The sequence below is a fragment of the Canis lupus genome, chromosome 1 (genome assembly GCF_003254725.2).
Source record: "Canis lupus dingo isolate Sandy chromosome 1, ASM325472v2, whole genome shotgun sequence".
Lineage (NCBI taxonomy): Eukaryota > Metazoa > Chordata > Mammalia > Carnivora > Canidae > Canis > Canis lupus.
Window position 1 is genome coordinate 60,223,959 of NC_064243.1, and position 7,703 is coordinate 60,231,661.

General features: G+C 35.9%; 1 pseudogene; it reads left to right on the forward strand.

Annotated features, from left to right (window-relative positions):
- Window positions 1–1,149: 1,149 nt before the first annotated feature.
- Window positions 1,150–1,298, forward strand: LOC112645759 (U4 spliceosomal RNA; annotated as a pseudogene).
- The last annotated feature ends 6,405 nt before the right edge of the window (window positions 1,299–7,703 follow it).

The window sequence follows — 7,703 nt, forward strand, 5'->3', positions numbered from 1 at the left end:
ACAGGGAGAAGCAGGTTCCATGCAGGGAGCCCGACGTGGGACTCAATCCCAGGTCTCCAGGATCTCACACTGGGCTGAAGACAGCGCTAAACCGCTGAGCCACCAGGGCTGCCTAGGAAATTTCTTTTTAAACTCAAGTTGCTGCCAACCAGACAAAGAACATCAGAACTATATCTGTAGTGAAACAAAGTTAGTTTTATGACTTTTCATGATGAGGATGACTGTATATCATATGGAACATGGCAGGTGTAAACAAGATTTGTTTATTTGCTCTTTACAGGAGAGTTAGTATAGGGTTTAGGTTTGTGTTAGGTGTTTTGGGAGAGGGTTCAGTGAAATGTGATTTTCTTGTGGTTTGGATAGTGTTAGGAGGAGGGAATATCAATGGTTGGGTGTGTGTGTGTGTGTGTGTGTGTGTGTGTGTATTTTTAATTTTAAACCTCAGAGAGAGAAGACACAGAGTGAAGCTAAAAAACAAACAAAAAAGGATCTCATGAGAGAAGTCTCTCATGTGAGCCAGAAGAGTATGACTGTTTGAAATGTCTTGTTTTTGTTTGTGCTCAAACATTTTTATGGAATGGTTTTATTTTTTAATTGTCCCATCATGGTCAGAAAGTGATTTCTGATGATGGTACACTCTGAAATTGTTGATGTTCAATATGAAAACAATCATATGATGATGGAAAGGGATACATAATACAAAAGGTGTTAGAGAAGTTATTACAACTGATCTCAAGGAATAAATATGAATTAAAAAGAATGCAACTGTATTATAATATGGATGTCATTATCATCATTAGAGTTGTGAGGTATGCCTGAAGTCACAACACAGCTATTAAGTAATACCCAGCCTCACTTGAAAGTCTGGGTACTAAAAAAAAAAAAAAAAAAAAAAAAAAAATTCTGGGTACTTAATTAACAGGCCATTCTGCCCCATTTTCCCCAGGATCTATGATGCATAGAAATATGACCCACCAAGTTTCAAGGGATTAGATATTGTGCAAATGGATTTTTTGGGATAAAACTCAGCATAAAAATCATTATGATTCAAGGATATTATAGCAGAATTGAGGATGAAACTGTAGGAAAAAGTAATTTCCTTGAGTAGAAAAGCTGAAGTCAGAAATATTATTTAGTAAATCTAGGAGAAGCTTTGTGCAGTGGCAGTATTGTAGCCAATGAGGTTTATCCGAGGCACAATTATTGCTAAGTAAATCTAGGAGAATCCTATGTATTTGATCTTGCTGGAACTTAACTTCCATTCAAGAACTAAAGAACCTTTAAATGATGTAAGCTTCATGAAGTCACAGAGTAATTGAAATTTCCAGTTCTGATATGACCTTACATTGGGTAAATAATGTCATTAAAAGCTGTATATGTTTCTGTTGGAGTCTTGAGGTTGGAAGGGAATGGGATCTATTTATGCTGAATCTGGTCCTGCCTAGTGGTATCTCTGATTCTGATAACTTTATTCTTATGTTGACAAATCAAGAAAGTCAACTAATGTTTTAAAGGTTGTGCGTTGGCAGGTGATAGGGCATGGCATGTTCTCTTTCCCCAGATATAATCCATCTGATAAAAATAAGAAGCCAATAACTATTCCCGAAAAAATGGAGTGGGTTGATTAAAATGGCACTCTAGAAATAGTGATATGGAAATAAATTGCAGGCTGCATTGGATAATCAGAGAAATTAATGTTAGGTTGGAAAAGAAATAAGAAATTTGCTGTCACAGGCTATGTATTTTGACTAAGAGTAGGCAGTGGGAATGGAAAAATTACTTCAAATAAAATGCAATAGAATTAATCATGAATTAACACTGAGGCAATGAAAAATAAGAAAGAAAATCCTGAGTATAAAGTTAAAACTATTAAGTATTCCACAGAAAAGGAGCTGAAAAAAGAAAAGAAAGAACTAGTTTTTGTTTTTGTTTTTAAAGGAAGAAATCACAATTCAACTACAGACAACCCTTGAATAGTGTGGAGGGAAAGGGGTGCTTAGGGGCATTGACCCCAGCAAGGTCAAAAAATCCACGTGTAACTTTTGACTCTCCAAAGCTTAACTACTCGCAGCCTACTGTTGACCAGAGGACTTACTAATAACAACATCTATTAATACATATTTTGTATGTTATATGTATTATGCCCTATACTCTTATAATAAAGTAAGCTAGAGAAAAGAAAATGTTATTAAGAAAACCATAAAGAGAAAATATATTTATGGTATTGTATTGTATTTATTGGAAAATATCATGTACAAGTGGACCACTCAGTTCAAACCCATGTTGTTCAAGGGCCAACTCTAATTATACACTTATTGATAAATTAAGGAAATATTTAATGAGATCCTATTTCATACCAGGCACACCTCTAGGTGTGAGGCTCCAGCAGTGATCAAGAAATTGAAAGACAGGGGCCCAGTGAGTTACCTGTTGACTCTTGGTTTCAGCTAAAGTCATGATCTCAGGGTCCTGCATCAAGTCCCACACAGAGCGCCATATCCAGCAGGGAGTCTGCTTTAGATTCTCTCTCTCCTTTTCCCTCTGCCTCTCCCTCTGCTCGAGCTCTCAAAAATAAGTAAAATAAAAAGACAAACTCCTTACCTTTATAGTACTTCTATCATTGTTAAAGGAACAGATAATAGACATCTAATCACAAATAAGTTAAGATGGTGAAAAGTGCAATGAAGTTGGCAGGGTTGTGATTAAGAAATAGTATAAGTGTCTCAGAAACTAAGTTTCCCAAATTCTCTAATTTATTTTAAAATAATTTGGTTTAAAACTCTGAAAGAGGGCAGCCCCGGTGGCTCAGCGGTTTAGCGCTGCCTGAAGCCCAGGGTGTGATCCTGGAGACCCGGGATCGAGTCCCACGGCGGGCTCCCTGCATGGAGCCTGCTTCTCCCTCTCCCTGTGTCTCTGCCCCTCTCTCTCTCTCTCTGAATGAATGAATGAATGAATGAATAAATAAATAAATAAAATCTTTGTGTAAATAAATAATAAAACTTTGAAAGAAATTGGTTTAAAATTAACAAAGATCAAAGGTAATTAAAAGTTGTAATGTTTTAATGAATTAACGGGGACAATTAGTCTCCTAACAATGGTATTACTTCAGGCTATGCGTGTTCCCCTCCATTATATCTGATTCTTTGGGCTACCAATCCCAATATTAGGTCTTGGAAATTTGTGTTTTCTCTCTAACATGGTATATAGTGTCCTCAATCATTTCCTTTTAGCTTGGTTCCTCAAAGTTTTGGTTTGCATTAAACATAGGTCTGTGATTTCATAACAGTCTTGATTTCCTTTCGCATCTCAGCTACTGTGCACTTGCCAAGTCTGGGCAAAAGTCAGGAAATATGACTCCAGTCCCACTTTTGCCACTTACATATTTATAAGTTTGGACAAATCATGCAAACACTGTGAATCTATTTTATCATACATAAAATGGGGATAATAGTACCAAATAAGAACTATTGAAAGAATCAAATGAAAGGTTATGTAGAATACTATTTTATAAACCACAAAAATTCACTACAAATACAGTAGGGTATTATTTTTTACTGTGTTACTTTGTAGTAGCTCACCAGGGCTTCTTAACACTAACACAACTGAGTAAGATTTAAGATTCATTTTGCTTTTCTCCCCAGACTCCTGCTTTCTTTAAAATTTCTGAGCATTGCATATTAAATGAGTTACAATGACATATATAAAAATTGTCATAACTTATATTAATACTTCCCTTTAATAACTTCTTTTTTAAAAATTCTATAACCTGTAACAGATTCTGGAGTTCCTATCCTCTATTATCAAACTAGTTCTGCCTCATGGAAATCCGGACTCTATTTACAACCATGGACCACTCTCATTGCATATATGATTTTTCTAGAGCTGCTCAACTGTAAGTGGCTGACTTTGCAGTCTTATTATTTGTGCCAGTTTTCAGTTTCTCTTCCACATTCTTTCCACCAACAGCATATGGCTTTGCATGGTCTATTCAGTAAATACTCCTAATTATTCCACGGAGCTTTGGTGACGATGAATGTGTGTGTTATTGGAGATAAATTGTGCAATCTGCAAGGAAAACAAAGATGAGTTTTTGCTTGGATATTTTTACTCATTTTGTGATGGAGGCAGATGCTCCATTCCATAGTGAAGCGGGGCATTGCTTTGGGGAGAGGGATGCTGAGTGCATCACATGCTTTGCTGCCTTCTTATTTGTGCTTCATGACTGATTAGCATGCCTTCCACAAACACTTCTGGTATATGGATGTAACTACCTTCCATACAAGGTGATAAGAACAACATAATGCTTGCAAAGGAGTATTCCTTACCATAAGCAAAAACTAAACTAAATCTGAATGTAAATATTGCATGATACAAAATCAAAATATTTAATACCTCTTGATTAGATATTAGCAGTTGCTTTTTTTCTTGTGTTCGGACAAAATGAACGCATAGTCAGATAAAGGCAGTAGCTGAAGTTGTATCAGCAACCAATAAACGATTTTTTTTGTTTGTTGACCATTACTCTCAAAACTAAGGGAAAAAAAATGAAACCTCTCCTTTCTAGGTTTTACAGTGGTATGAACTAGTAACAAATAGCTCTAGGAAGCTAGTATCACTACTGTCAAGAAAACCAACTGCCAGTATTTCATATTTTTGAATACAAGAAAATATGAAGTGTGATCCAAATTCATTAGTGCATCAAAGTTGGAAATACACTGGGACTGTCTTTTCTTTGAGAAAATAATTCTTTATGAGAAAAAGGATGAAACAGTTTTAATGTGGATTTGCTACTTCCATTGCTAGCCTGGTAAATCTTCACATTTTACTTTTGAACCAAAAAAGAAACCAGCAAGTCACAGAAGGAGTGAATGAGCCTTTTACACAAGCTTGAGATCTGATTCAGTAGAAATGTATCCACAAATTCTATGAATAAGGATATGACAGTCTGTGTACACTGAACCTGGAGGTTCATAAAAAGCTAATAAAATAAAAGGAAAAGAAAGAAAGAAAAAAAATGACTCCTCTTTTGAAAAACATTCTAGCAAAGTCAATACATATTACCAAGAGTCCATTCCAGCTCAATATGATAATACCCAATCTTTACAACTTGTTTTAGTTTTTAAAAATTACTGCAATCTCATTTTTCCCCCTAACACTTCTGGAAAGCAGTATAACTTATTTTAATACTCATTAGTTACCCAGCTGAATGATGTCAGTTGATCCCAGTTATAATATATGGTGTTAGTATTTTCAAGGAGGGAGAAAGAAAATTCTGAACTAAATGATAGCTTTACATAAAAGGCCTGGTTTAATTATATCTTCATAAAGTCCTTTAAATGCAAGGCCATTTACATAATGCTTTATTTACTTTGTAATCTCTTTGGCTAGGTCAAATGAAAGGAAATAGGGTATTTCTGAGGGTGTATGAGCAGAAGGAAATCATGAGGAGGGATGAGGAAAGAAAGGTGGTCTCATTTACATTCACTGATTTCTTGACTCTTGCTGGCCAATAGCCTTTGCTCAAGGCTCTACGGAAGGCATTCAAGATGTCTCTAGGCATATTCAGCTGACTTTTAGTAAACTGTTGAGTTCCTAAAATACAGGAACGATGGTTGTAGGCCATAAGGATGCCAATGCCATTCATTCCCCCCCTTCTGTATTATGTCTTTTGCTTTTGCCTCAGAATTAACAATCCTCAGAGAGCTAGTATCTAGACTGAAAAATGAAGCTTGATGAACTCTGAAGTGCCCTAGGGATGCACTAATAGCTCATGCATGAAGCAAAGATGGCCTCTCTTAAATTAGGCAATTTTATTGCTTCCTAAGAGAACTCACAGAGAATTTAAATTTTTGTTTGTTTCTTTGTTTGTTTGCATACATGTGGGAAAAAGAAATCTTCAACTTTAAGGTATGGTACATTGGGAGATGTTTCCTTGGTTCCCAAGGACTACATTTAGAGATATTTTGTATGGTAGAAAAAAGAAGCAAAACATGAAGTTTCCATTAAAAAGCCACAATGAATAGATTTTGTGTGAGCAGAAATATCCCATCATATATGGGGAAAGTTTGATCTCTTTCATTTTTCACTTACTCATCATTGCTCAACTTCTTTCTAAATTGATTTAGGTTGGGACACCTGGGTGGCTCAGTGGTTGAGCATCTGCTTTCTGCTCAGGGCGTGATCCCAGAGTTTCGGGATTGAGTCTCACATCCAGCTCTCTGCCTGGAGCCTGCTTCTCCCTATGCCTGTGTCCCCGCCTCTCTCTCTGTGTGTCTCTCATGAATAAATAAATAAAATCTTCAAAAAACAACAACAAAAAATTGATTTAGGTCAATTTGTAAAAAAAAAAATACCTAAATACAGGGGGCATGCCTTAAATTGAGTTCTTCAGAAATAAATTCTAAGATGAATATTCATATGAAAGTGAAATATTAGGAAGTGTTCTCAAAAAAAAAAAAAAGAAAGAAAGAAAAAATAGTAGGAAAGAGGGGAATTGGGACGAGGAAAAGAACAAGGCCAAGTAGGAATACAAAACCAAGTAGTTTTTGAGTGTGTATGGTATCTATTCCACATGAATTCAACTAGTTCTGATTTTCTTTCCTAATGAGTACTAAAGAGAATACATATTTGTTGATCAATTTTCATATGAAGTACCAAAGGTCCTATTGATCTATTCTAGTAAAGATATCACATATAGGCAACGGTGTCAACATATGGCCATAGATTTTTTTGTGGAAAGACTGAAGGAATTACTACCATGTATGCTCGCCATTGTGTTATAGGGTCCTTTCTGTTACACAATTATATTCTCTTGGACTCTGCTTCTTGAAACTAGCTAGGAGTTAATGTCTTATGTTTATGTTATAGTAATTCAGTGTTCCTTTTCTCTAAAAGCTTAATGCCACTTAGTCTGTGCTGTTCTGGACTCTCATTATACTTATTATCTCTAGAGAGCCCAGTTTCATAAATGCAACCTCGATCATTAACTGATCTGTAGAGGACAGCTCACACTGAGCTTCTTCACAATGCCACTGCCTCTACCATCAGAGTAGTTCTTATAACTTTCGCGCAGGTAGGGTCTTCTGAGCCCTATTAGAGACAAAAGAAAACTGGAAGAGGACATTGAGGTTATTGAGTCTTTCATAATTGATCTGTTGAGAATAGCCATCTCTCTTAGGCCACGTTTATATCTCTTCCATAATGCAATACTAGGGCATTTCTAGTAGTATTACTTTACTCTCAGTATGAACCATTATATTTTCAAAATTTAGAAGACCCAACCTAATTACAGTCAATTATAACCAGATCAGTAATCTCAAGCATAGGCTTAGTGGTTATAGTTATAGAAAGGACTAAAAAAGGGCTAAATTGAGAGTCCTTGCACCTCTCTAATTTTAAAGTTGCAGGCCAAATAAAGAAGTAGGACTCTGAGACTTGGGATAAGGACATCTGAGTAGATTCACTAAAGAACATTGAACCCCAGAGCATTCTTGGTCTACTAGAATGAATTGTTATGGGACAGCAATATAGGATAGATAGGCTGAGGGCCATACAGAAGATTCAACTGTGTTAGATGCTTTGCAAACTGGTAATTTTCTTCTTCAAGATCTGACATCCAACTCTCCTGGTTATTAAACAAATAACTAGGTCAAGTTGCAGTAAGATCAGGTGAGAAAGATAGGTTTTATTAAAGGAATCAAAGA